Below are 13055 nucleotides of genomic sequence, written 5' to 3'. Positions count from 1 at the left end.
TTTTAAAAAATATATGCACATGTTTTTTTACAAAACTCAAACACCTTGAAGAACCAGGCAGGATGAATAATCAAGTTTTGAAATAACTGTTTCTATACAACATGTCATCACATCTAACTCTCTTTATAAGACATGCCATATATTTTATGTGGCACTAAGGAAAAAACGTACTTCCAACTAAACTGTGATGCAATACTTACACATTGATTAGAATGCTCACTTTGCACCCATTTTTGGAACTACTATAATCAATTTAAACATACTTTGTCAACTATCTTCATATACTTATAATAAAGAAGACACTAATAAATAATAGAGTAGAAATAATTCTAAAACATCATCCCACTTAAAGTCTCTCGATCTTCTTTCAACCCATGTCCACAGTATTTTGCTCAATATCATCATCTTTATATTAAGGATATTGATAAGGTAGCATTTCTTAGAATGGCACTGTTTTCTGGTTTCCCAGATTTTATCTGTTACTGCCTCCAATTCTGCAAGTTCTGATGGTGTCACAGTCTTTTATCTTTTTAGGAAGTGTAGGCAGGTGTTCATACAACACACAAGCTTCTATTATCTCCTCGAGTATCCTTAAATAGACTAGCTGAGTGACACCTTGAGGAGCAGCAGGTGCCCCATCAGGCTACGTAGGATTCCAACCAGGCTGTAAAACCATTTCAAAATGGCTGCTGCCCAACAGCATCTGAAAAACGTCAATTTTAAGATCCATTCAATTTCCAAAACATAGTATGACAAAAATCTCCATCCTCGAGACAAATGAATGTGTTTAAATAAATGGTTAGATTTGTTGAAAATCAGATAGTAAAAACAGTACCAGAAGACATATAAAATTAGGAGTTGTATTTTCTTTTCAAGACCAATCTAATCAAATAAATAAATGGAAAGTTAAAACTCAGATAGTAAAAATCACAATCACTTTTTTAAGTTTTCAATCACTTCCTTAGACCATGAAAATATCTGGACAATGAGAAAGCATCACTCTGTTACAAGAATCATGTGCTTCTTCATAACTGTACATATATTTAGGCACTTCACGATCATGCTATTTTTCCATTCTTGTTTTACTACTATAATGCTCAAGATAAAAAAAATAAAAGCATGATCTACTTGATTTCACTTCATGAATAATTTAAGTTTTAAAAAACTAACAATAAAAATATTAGTGAACTAATGTTTTAAATGATTGTTTCTCCTTTTGTCTTAACATGTAAGATATTTTTAACACAAATATGTAAAGTACCACATGTCAATTAACTATTGCCAAATAGAGTTATCCCCAAAAGTAGCATCTTAAATCAACAAACATTTATTAACTCCAAGTTTCTGTGGATCAGGAATCTAGTTGTAGCTTAACTGAATGCCTCTGGTTCAAGGTCTCTCATGAAGCTGTATAACAACATCAGACAGATTTTTGGTCTAATCTGAAAACTCAGCTGTGTGTCCATGGGCAGAGCTTGTAATGTGAACCGCTTCTTCATTGGGCTGGGTCAGGACATGCAACTTGACTTCCATAAGGTCAAATGATCCAAATGAGAGCAAAATACAGCATTGGAGGCAAAAGTCACAGTGATCTTAAAACATCACTTTAGAGGCCACATTTGATCGTTTCTGCCATATTCTGTTTATGAATAGCAGGAAGTGGGGGTCATTGGAGATATCTTAGAGACTGCCTACCACCNGAGTTATCCCCCAAAGTAGCATCTTAAATCAACAAACATTTATGAACTCCCAGTTTCTGTGGATCAGGAATCTAGTTGTAGCTTAACTGAATGCCTCTGGTTCAAGGTCTCTCATGAAGCTGTTATAACAACATCAGACAGATTTTTGGTCTCATCTGAAAACTCAGCTGTGTGTCCATGGGCAGAGCTTGTAATGTGAACCGCTTCTTCATTGGGCTGGGTCAGGACATGCAACTTGACTTCCATAAGGTCAAATGATCCAAATGAGAGCAAAATACAGCATTGAAGGCAAAAGTCACAGTGATCTTAAAACATCACTTTAGAGGCCACATTTGATCATTTCTGCCATATTCTGTTTATGAATAGCAGGAAATGGGGGTCATTGGAGATATCTTAGAGACTGCCTACCACCTAGAGCTATAACATGGTGCCTGAGGATAAGGTATGTGACTAAATTCATCATCCATCCTTTTGTAGATTTGCTCCATAAATATTTATTGAGTTGCTACTAAAACCAGTCAGTCCTTCGCTTAGGTTCAAATTCTTGAACAAAATAGAATGATCAGTGGAAGTCAGTGAAGGCATAAAGCACAGAATATTCTGAAAGGTGATATATGTTACTAAGCAGGGAAATAGTTAAGGTTGAGGGAATAGAAAAGTCAGGGAAGAATAAAATAGTGTGCCTAAAGTTGGCAGTTATAATAGTTGGCGCTACTTTAGAAGAAGAGTGAAGCAAGTAGTCATTGGACATGATTTTGAAAACTAGAGAAGACTCAATGAAGAATCTAATGTAGCAGAAAGAAAGAAGGAGCTCCTACCCTTAGTGACAGCACAGATGAAACTTGAGAGCATTATGCTAAGTGAAGTAAGCCAGGCAGTGAAAGACAAATACCATACAGTCTCACCTATTCGTAGAACCTAATCAGCAAAACAAACAAGCAAGCAAAATACAACCAGAGACCTTGAAATAAAGATCAAACTGACAGTGACCAGAAGGAAAAGGGGAGAGGGATAGTGAGGCAAAGAAGGGAAAGGTTCGTCAAAGAACGTGTATAAAAGACCCATGAACAAAGCTGAAGGGGGGGAAGAATTGAGAGTGGGAAGTGAGGGGGTAGGCGGTAGTGGTGGTGGGACGATGGAGATAACCGTACATGAACAACAACAGCAAATAAATAAATAAATGCATTTGAGGTGCTTGTGGCAATACAGTTGAAAGCACAGGCTTTGGAGAAAGACACATGTTTATTACTGTATTATAGAGTCTACAATACAAATGTGACAAAAGGTAGACACACAAATCTTTAAGCTTGGTGAAAACCAACACCTTGACTCATAAATCTTGTAAAAGTAAAATTTTGGTTCAAGAGTGGGAAAGATACATTTTTAGCAAAGGAATCCAGAATATGCCTGGCCAAAGTCATTCAGTGAAAGGATCACTCAGTCTCCCCATTTTTCCAAGGAAATCCTTGGCTGGGTGACTGTGGTATTCTGCTTGCCAAGGAGGGCGTTACAGAATCTCCTACATACATGACAGTGTATCTACCTTAATCAAGCCTCACCACATTGATCTAGGTTTTGGGTAAAATATCTTCTTTGCCACATCAGGGTCAATTTACTTCATTTTTCTCATATCTATTATACAGACCCAGATTCATGCATGCATAAATAATATAGCCATAAAATTATAATTTCTCTGTAGGCATGACATAATCAGGTTTGTCTAGGATCTTGACACATTCGGATTGCCAGTTGTGGACTTCAGGGGTGATCTGTTCCCTGGCCAAACTTAGTAACAAAGAACAACATGGTACAGGTTTTTTCTACCTGGTTACAAAACGTGCTGTTACTAATTTAAGTACTGCAAGCTACAGTATTGTTCTCATCCTCAACTGGAACTATTTGTGAGACACCTCCAATCCAGTTGCCTTGTTTTAAGGGACCGTGACTAAAGAGACCCTTGCAATTGAAAAATATTTTCCAAGACCTCTGAATGATTTATGTGTATGGAGTATGACAGGATATGATATATTTCACACAGTGCAAAAGTTCTCCCAACTTTAATACAGAAGCTTAGGAAGATTTACTATCACAATTTTTCATTTGGTAAAGTGGTAAAGATAATAAAGCTCCTGTTAGTCCACTGACCAAATTGTGCTTCCCTTACCCTCTGGGGGACAATTGCAAGATGCTACTGTTATGGAGATTCCTTGCTGACTTAGAAAGCTATGGGCATGATTGCTCTATTTGGTTGTAACATCCGTTTTTTTCTAGGCCACAAGATATCATCTCAGCCCCCCTGGTCCTTTTGGGTAGGAGCCCAGGTTGCAATTTCAGTCATCTGCATAAGATCTATTTCAGAATACCAACACGTGGAGAACGGCCCCTTTGGTGAGTATTTACTTCTAACATGTTGAGAGACTTCTTCTATCTCTATCCAAAGCCTCTGGCTTCACAATATAGATCCATAAGTGAATAACTTTTTAATGGACCACTCCGCCAAGCCCATCTTGGCTCCAATAAGATTCGTAAACAACTACCCAAGGTGCCTGGTCAGGGTAGACTTTATTGAACATCATCTAGGCTGTATTCCGTGTTGCTCACACTGAGCAGATGGACCAAGCAAACCATCGGTGGTGTTAAGATGTGCTCCCTCCAATGTTTACAGAAATGATTAACAGCTCTCTGAGTCAGTACAACCAGGCTAAACTAGCTGAAGGATACATTTAACTTGGGTGTCCAGGTTACAAGAGCTTTTGAATATGAGGCTCAGACATTAATAGGCTCTTGCACTGTGCAAGTCTATTTTTTAAGAGTGTATCGACTCGACAGGTAAAACAGATGGACACATTTCTAAATAAGCCATATTTATTTGAGGGTTTTTGCTTGATACTGTTAGACAGATTTTGTTAGACTAGACATCCTACAATGTCAAACCTGGTATAGGTGTTTTTTGGCTTCGAGATGCCAGCATAATTTTTCATGTGCATTTCAATGGCCTCCAGAAAATAATATCATATAAATAATTTTTTTAAATTTTCTTTATTAATGGTGTGTATGAGGCAATATAGATTAGAATCAAATAAGGCTAGTGTTGATTCCCTTAACTAAAGTTTACACACACTCTATTCAGTTTGAATGCAACTAGCTAGAACAATGACATTATCTGTTCTTGAGTGTTGGATGGCCTAAGTTATTTTAGTTCATTCTAGGATCAGGGCATGTTTGGTTCCCTTGTTGCATTTAAAATAACTTTGTAGCAGTTCACCAAGAATGTCTCAATATGAAAAAGATGGGTTTTGCTATGGACTGATGAAATTCTGGTCCTCTTGCTTTAGGCATAGTGAGGAGATTTCAGCAACTTGATAGTAAACTGTATCAGTACATTTTGATAATGTTTTGCACCCTGAATTTTCTTGGTAGCAATTTTTCCATAAAAATGCTGCTAAGATGAGTCCCTACCATGCCCACAGCATACATTTTAATTTTAATTTTTATCAAATATTGCATAAATGGATCGTCTGAGATTTAGCACTATTCCTCTTTTTGAGAACCCACGTTGTAGACTAAGCCATTATTGAGCTCCCCGGCCTTTAGCGAGCTCACATACGATATCATCATTGCAGTAACACACGGGAAGGAAGCAGGCACTGCAGCATTATCCAATGAGTTCTCTCATCCACAATGCACACAACCCTATAGTAATACCTAAGTACCTCCTAGACACTGTGAAGGCACATTGTGCCCTCTCCTTGGTGTATACACGTTGTTCCTGGTAATGCATGTTTACAGAGAGAATGCTGAATCTCCAGATCAGCTATTCCATATTTATCGCAGAGGTTTGGAACTTTCCACTTGCATTGCTGGTCATGTCTGCAACTGAATCGATGACAGGAGCAACAGATTTAATGGTTATAATCCATTTTCATCAAGAGACCATTATATAAAGATTTATTATAGGGCCTTGCATTCATTTATTTAAGTAAAACTATTTGTCTCTTTTATATTTGTTTAGTATATGATATTGTTCAAAACTATCTCTATCCCTTATGGCTTAGCAGCTCCAGGAGTCTCCATTGGGTCTTTATCAGTGATTGGAACATATTTACCCAGTAATTGTCTTCCCTCCGGTGAAAGACCATCCCTCTCTCTCCCTCCCTCTCTCTTATTCTCTCTCTCCCTTATATACATACACATAAACACTCACAACGCACATGCAGAAGCTAGTCAGCTCTCACCCCCTGGATGCCAGGGAAGGGCTCAGATTATATACATTTGGGGCTTTACTTGTGATCCATTCAAAATAGATCCCATTGCCATGGATGCTATTCAAATCCCACTGAGCAGCTTCAGAGAGTTACTTCATCCAATGGCCTGTCATGTCCCACTCCTAGGACAGCCAAGAACCTAGTAACAGATCTTTGCAAGGCTTTGAAATCCCACCTGAATCTCCCCCACCCAGGACAGCTCTGCCAGGTTATGCCAACTTCACAGCTATCCACATGACCAGCCAAATCCTTATTGTGACCTTTGCGCAGCCTGATATTTTTCTCTTCCCAAATGAGCCTTCTTCCCACCAAATGCTTACTCACTAGTCTCGCCACTGGAAGTCTGCTGACCAGGGAATACAATGTAACATATGTTCCTTGATTTATTCATTTGTGATATTTTAACCAAAACAATTAGTTAATATTATTACTAATTATTACTAGGGAACACACTGCTATCCATATTAGTAATTAACTGGTTTGTTTACCTGTTTATTTCCAGTGAAATAGTCACACCCATATATGATGTCAGACATTTCTTCCAAATACTTTCCTAACCAGACCTGTAGGTATCATTGCTTAAATAGTTTATGTAGGCACTGCTGACCTATCTTTTGAACTATGTTTTATTGCTTTCCTGTAACCAATTTGCATCTCTCACCAGATGGCAATACTTAATATGTTAACTCACTATGTCACAGTGGCTGGAGTTACCATACTCAGAACTTTCCAATGAGGTATGGCCTCTGCCAAGAATAAATCCTTGTGAAGTGGAGCGTTCACTTCTAAGAACATCCCAGTCTAGAAAAATGTGAACTCTCCTGCCAAGAGATGGCATCCCACCTCTTAGCAAATCCATCTGGATTACATATCTTATCAGGCATCAGTATCTAATGATGTCTACATCTTCTCTGGGACTCTTATACCGAATACCTAGGACAGAGAGCATTGTTTTCTTCAAGCGTATTTTGTAAGCTACATTTAGTTAATTCAGTTGTGATATACCATTGCTTCATTTTGAAAATGTTGTCCTTAGTTGCTGTCATTTTAGGGATAGCCACAGCGAAAAAGAGGTTTCTGAAGATGTCCTACATTGTGGTCATTATTACTTAACCCATTTCATCTTTCTTCATTATTAGTTGTATGGTAATTTAGGGGAAGTATAGCAGGGCAGCTAGGAACATGGACTGTAAAGACAGACTGCCTGAGTTTCAACTGTGGCTCTGCTGCTTTCTAGATGTAAGGAATTGTCAAAAACACAATAGTACCCATCTTAAATATGGGGTTATAGTAGGATTAGAAGTTAGTGAGTGCAGGATGCTTTTCAGAACAGTGTCTGAAGCATGATAAGTTTCACATAGTGTGAACCGCTACTTGCGATTAAGTGGGCAGACGCAGTCACCAGGTGTCTCCTGCTTGAGGAAATGACTTGCCCCAGCCTCAGAGAATGAAACAGAAAAAGAAACAGCAGAGCTTCCTATTATCACAGCATGCAGGTTTTCATACATAGTACTGGAAAAATAGGGACTTCCTCTTCAAGGGATGCTCCTCACCAACCTCTGTCTCACTCATCCAGCTTTGTTCTTGTTGCATAGCATAAATTTTATCTAACAGAAGGAACTTGTGCATTCTTGGAGTATGCCTGTGGGCTCCAACCTCTCCACACTCGAATAGCAATTAAATCAATCAAATCTCCCTCTGCTGTGGTTAAAAGTGCTTTCAGAATGTGCAGGTCACCTAGGGCAGCTTCTTTCCTTCTGCTTTCAATTAAGTTATCTCTGTACCCACCTGTCCAGTGAATTGGGAAGAAGGTAGTACTTGTCTTCCAAGAAGCCCTCTCTGCTCCTGTGTTCAGTTTTTCTTGCCCATCTTCTCTGGTGCAGGGTGTCCCTTGGACCCTTCTCCACATGGGACTATAGGGGGGAGGGGATTTCTCAGTTAACCCCATGAACTGTTGGCCGATGCTTATTCTCCCATTTGCCTTTTATGATGCAAAGCAGGAGGCTATTTTTATAAAAGCATATTTTTGTTCCCAGTAGAATACATGACAAATTGTCAAATACTAGTGGGAAAAAATAAGCATTCTGCTTCTTTCAGGGTGGGTTTTTGGTTTCGTTGTTGTTATTGTTGTTGTTGTTTTGGTGATAAACCTAAAGGAAGCAAGTCAGGGCAGGGCATGCCAGACTGAGAGAGGTAAGTAAACCAGGAAGCCCAGTTCTTACTTGTGCTGGAAGCACTGGTGTTGGGTGATGAAGGATTTCAGGCCTGTTCAGAGGATATCCTGCCGGTCTGTAATGAGCTTGGAGCTTCTCCCTGAAAATGTCCAACCCTATCCCAACATAATTACTTAACAAAAATATGAAAACCAACTATTTAGCAAGCCACTTCACCTGAATCTAACATTTGTGTTCTTGTTATAATTTTTTCTTGTTACACTAGAACCATCACATCACAATCGCAGGAAATGTACAGGGACTGGGCAGCACACATGTGCATTTGTGTTAGAGGTATGTGATCACGGTCAGTATGTGCACAGAAAATGCAGTGTCAAAAGGCCCTGAAGAGCCAGCCTGCAGCCCCTGGCTCTCTGTCACGTAGTAGAATTCAGAGAGCTGTTCAACAACGTCCTTATTGTCTCTGTATTGTGAATTCCTCAGTTGCTAAGTGAATAATAAGAGTGTTTTGAAAAAAGTTTTACAACAATCTACAAAGTGGTTTTATCCTTTATGCCATTTTGCAGATATGTAAATTGAAGGAAAGCAAGTCATTAACAAGGTCACCCCTTCCCCCCCAAATCATTACATTTTCTGTTTCTTCCCTTCTCCATACTTTTCTCCTTCTCCTTTTTTCTGCTTTCCTTCCTTCTCAACATATTGCCTTATAGTTTTGACTTTAGCTGAATTTGGTAGTTTCACAAGTAAGGAAACGTATCTTGATTGCTCTTCCTGTCCTCAGGTACCAGGTGTAATTTTGCACATGCCCAGCAAACACTGGGGGGCTTTGCCCACAGTCAGTAGAGTATATGGACTGTGGAAGCTGTATCAGCCAGTGTCTGATAAGACACTATGTTTACAGTGGAGTGTGTGACCTGGGTGGAGCTTTTTAGCCTCTCAGGATTTTAGTTCACACATCTGCATTCGTTAAATGATCTTTGTTGGTTTTGAGGTAGAAGATGGAGACTCGCATTTAAGAACTGCTCAACAAATACTAAACCACGTCCTCTAAATCAACTTCTTCAAGAATGTGTAAGCTATTGGATTTTGCACATTTTATATGACCATTTAAACTCATTTGAATTTAAGGAATGTTTCTTATNCCTGTTTTCTGCAGCAGTTTTTGGCATCCCTCGGTGGGCCAAGTATTGCCCCCCCCCTCGGACCCTTTGTTCGGTAACAAGTAGAGCATATGGGCTGTGGAAGCTGTATCAGCCAGTGTCTGATAAGACACTATGTTTACGGTGGAGTGTGACCTGGGTGGAGCTTTTTAGCCTCTCAGGATTTTAGTTCACACATCTGCATTCGTTAAATGATCTTTGTTGGTTTTGAGGTAGAAGATGGAGACTCCCATTTAAGAACTGCTCAACAAATACTAAACCACGTCCTCTAAATCAACTTCTTCAAGAATGTGTAAGCTATTGGATTTTGCACATTTTATATGACCATTTAAACTCATTTGAATTTAAGGAATGTTTCTTATAACAATATTGTAATGATTATGTTTGTATAAAGACAGTATGCTCTTTAAGTTTTCTTCAAGAATTTTTGGGGATTTTAATTTCATACTTCAAATTGGAATCAAGATATATTACTTTATGTTAGGGAAGAAGGCTTGCTGACACAGTAAAGAATCAAGTCTATCAGCCTATAAGCAAAGTTTATTAGTGATATGTTCTCATAAAGGAGAATGGGCCATGCTGAGGTGGGGGTCAGAAAGCATGGGCTTGGGCAGCAAAAATCAAGGTCTTTTGACCTGAGGACTTACACAGTTGGCGGGATGGGGTGAGGGAGTTACAGACTGATGGGTGGGTCAAAGTGATCCTAGCTTCCCCCTGGAGGGATGTGACTACCCAAAGGTAGGTAAGTGTGGGGTCTGTTAACCCAAATCCTTATCTCGCTCCTGACCACATTTGTTCCTCTTGTTGCAAGACAGATATATGGCAGGAGGCAGTTCCTTAAAGTTGATGTGGTTACGCAAAGTTATTTAGGGCCCATTTCTCTAAGCACTAGGGACTCCCTTGTAAAATAGGTAGTGACCAGAGGTAGGCAATTAACCAAAGTTGTTTTATGAATCTTCTTCTTTGGGCACTGTGGACCCCCTTCAACCTCCCCACTCCTGCATTTTCTAACTTCTACCTAACATTAAAAAAAAAAACCCAACCAAACAAACAAAAAACCCTCAAGTCTTGCCATAGTTGATAAAGAGTTATATATATTTTTGGAGTGGGAGAAAGGGTGTTTCAGTTTTAAAATATCTTATTTTGTCATGTAAGAAGAAGGTTTGTCTTGCATTTGAAATAGCAGAAACAACTTGAACCTGTGATAGATATGATGAATATTGGGAATTCAGCCTAGCGTAAGGACTGTTCATAATTAAAACGAACACAGGCAACATGCAGCATTTCATTGAAAGAACTGTTTAGATAAGTGGTCTCTGAGGTAGCGCTGGCAAATGGGGTGAAAAGCAGCTTCCACAATCCTGCTTTAAGCAGCATTTTCCTGCTTATTAATTTGACAGCTTTTCCTGCTGCTCTCCAGCTAACTACAGCAGTTTTAATCAGAGAGGGAATCTGTTGTCAAGTCGCTGCAAATCCAAGCACATCAAAAGTGTGGAATGTCTTCAGGATTTGAAAGAACCTCGAGGGGTCAGAGCTCTTACTCCCTATTTACTCTGTCTAATGGCATCAATGTCCATGACTACAACCCAGGAATTAAAGCACTATGAATGCCTGTCTTCTGCTTTCTGGTGACTTCTTCCTCTACTCGGTGGAGCTGTGCCAAAATTGCCTCTGCACACTGTCGACGTTATCTTATTTTCCATTGCTGCAGATTTCGATACTGGCATATATAAAATCACACTGTGCTTATATGCTTTGGCAAAGTCAGCCATAAGAAAAGCAAGCGCTAATGATACTATCGCTTGAGTCTTTGATCTTTTAAATTACGTCCCCCAGAGTATTTTCCGATCAAATGCATCATACAATGGCACACGTGATAGAAGCAGCCTTGGCTTTGCACTGCGCCCTGTGTAATTGCAACACACGCACACGGGAACCACCCCATCACTTTGCACAGTTCCATGGAAGACAAATATAGGAGGCCTCTTCACATTTTCAGGTCCTTGACTCTTTCTTATATACCTAGAGTTAAATTTTAAAAATAGTGTTGGGTGTGAGAAATAGTTTATTTTGTAACTTTTGACCTATTTTTATTAGTTTCATTCCATCTCTCTCATTCTTTTGATTTTTTTGCCTTTCAAGGCCAACTCTTTTCCAATGTTAACAGCTAATCTGGGTTGTGAGCATGGAGCTGCCTGACGTCAAGTGGTAGATTTAAACAAGTCAAACTGGAGTAATTGTGAAGCCTTTAATAGCTCACTGCCATAGTACGGGCAGTACACACAGGAGAAAGCATCACCTCCCTGATGGATCAACGCAGATGCAGGTGTTTTCTCACTGCTAAAGGAGGCCCAAATAAAAAGCTGCTGAAATTTTATTGACCCAGGGGCCAAGGGAAGGAGGAGGAAAGGGAAGGGTTAGGAACGGAGAAGTAGGGAGTGTAAGTTAGAGAAGAGGAACGCGTCTCCAAGGCCCTCTGGTAAAGAGAGGTATTGGTAGAGGTGCTTAAGGGCAGCCACCAAGTATGCACTGAAGCTGGAGCACAGATCTAAATACGCAGCTGGCTGGGGAGAGCCCTGGACTGCGCCTGGGGTCTGACAGCGCAGAGCCCTGGCTGTGCACTGGGCCTTTCGGGAAGAGGGCTGCTTCTGCTGGGACCTCTCAGATAGGACCGTTGTAACTGTCAGGGGTCCAGCCGGAAGGATCACAGAGAAGATTTTGGCCTGGCCGGGACTCCTCAACAATGCTTTTCATTGTTAAAACATAACATAGACTTTTAAGTTTGATTCGTGTAATTAAGTCAAAGATATTTTTATGAGCTACAGTGGTGGGTGGTGGATGTTGCATAAGAGGTGCGCCTATTTTTTTCTAATCCTGAAAAACTTGAAGTTCCTTATTATTCCTGTCTTACTACTAATTTCTTGTCATGGAAAAAGAGAATCTTTAGAGCATCTTAGCCGTATTTTGTGTGGAAAAGCATACTATTTGGTGTAAGATGGCAGCAATAAAAATCTGCCTAAGCATTTCTAAAAATATACAGATTAAACTATAAGAGTATGAACCACAATTTTTATATGTCCCATGTCACTAAGTACATAATAGACCAAGTAATTTTTACCTGACATTTCACTTTGACTGCATAGAAAATTGGATCAAATTTGAATCTCAATGACAACAAAAGTAAGTCCATCTTAACTTTCAATTTTTATATTTTTATACTTACATAGTAAATATTTGAAAACATAAATATTTATTTATCTACATTATATATATATATATATATTTGAAAAGGAAGGGATGAAATGGAATATTATAACCACATATATATGTATATATACACACACACATAATGGGCATATTTGCAAACATATTTGTATGTAAGGGAATATTTTATTTGTTTTATTTATCATATACATATATTGTGTTCCAGAATTTTCAATTTAATATAGTTTTCTACTACTTTATTCTGTTCATTTTTACAGTTCCAATTCTATTTTTTAATAGACAGGATTTTTAAAATAAGAATATTATGTCCACTCCCTTAAAAATCAGTTTACTAAATGTTTTTCTGATACCAATCGTCATCCCACTAAAAAGCATTTTGTCAAGTTCTTATATTCTTGTGTTCAGTCCTAGTGTGTCAGCATAATTACTAGCCTTAATTTAGAAGTGTGTGAAGTAAGGCTTAGGGTATTTAAGCAACTTGTCTAAGACCACACAGTTACAAGCAGTGTCGAGGTTTGGAAGCCAATAATT

The sequence above is a fragment of the Sturnira hondurensis genome, unplaced genomic scaffold (genome assembly GCF_014824575.4).
Source record: "Sturnira hondurensis isolate 20B ecotype Veracruz unplaced genomic scaffold, ASM1482457v3 Scaffold0009859, whole genome shotgun sequence".
Taxonomy (NCBI): domain Eukaryota; kingdom Metazoa; phylum Chordata; class Mammalia; order Chiroptera; family Phyllostomidae; genus Sturnira; species Sturnira hondurensis.
The sequence above is the reverse complement of the archived record's forward strand: the minus strand, read 5'-3'. Positions refer to the sequence as shown.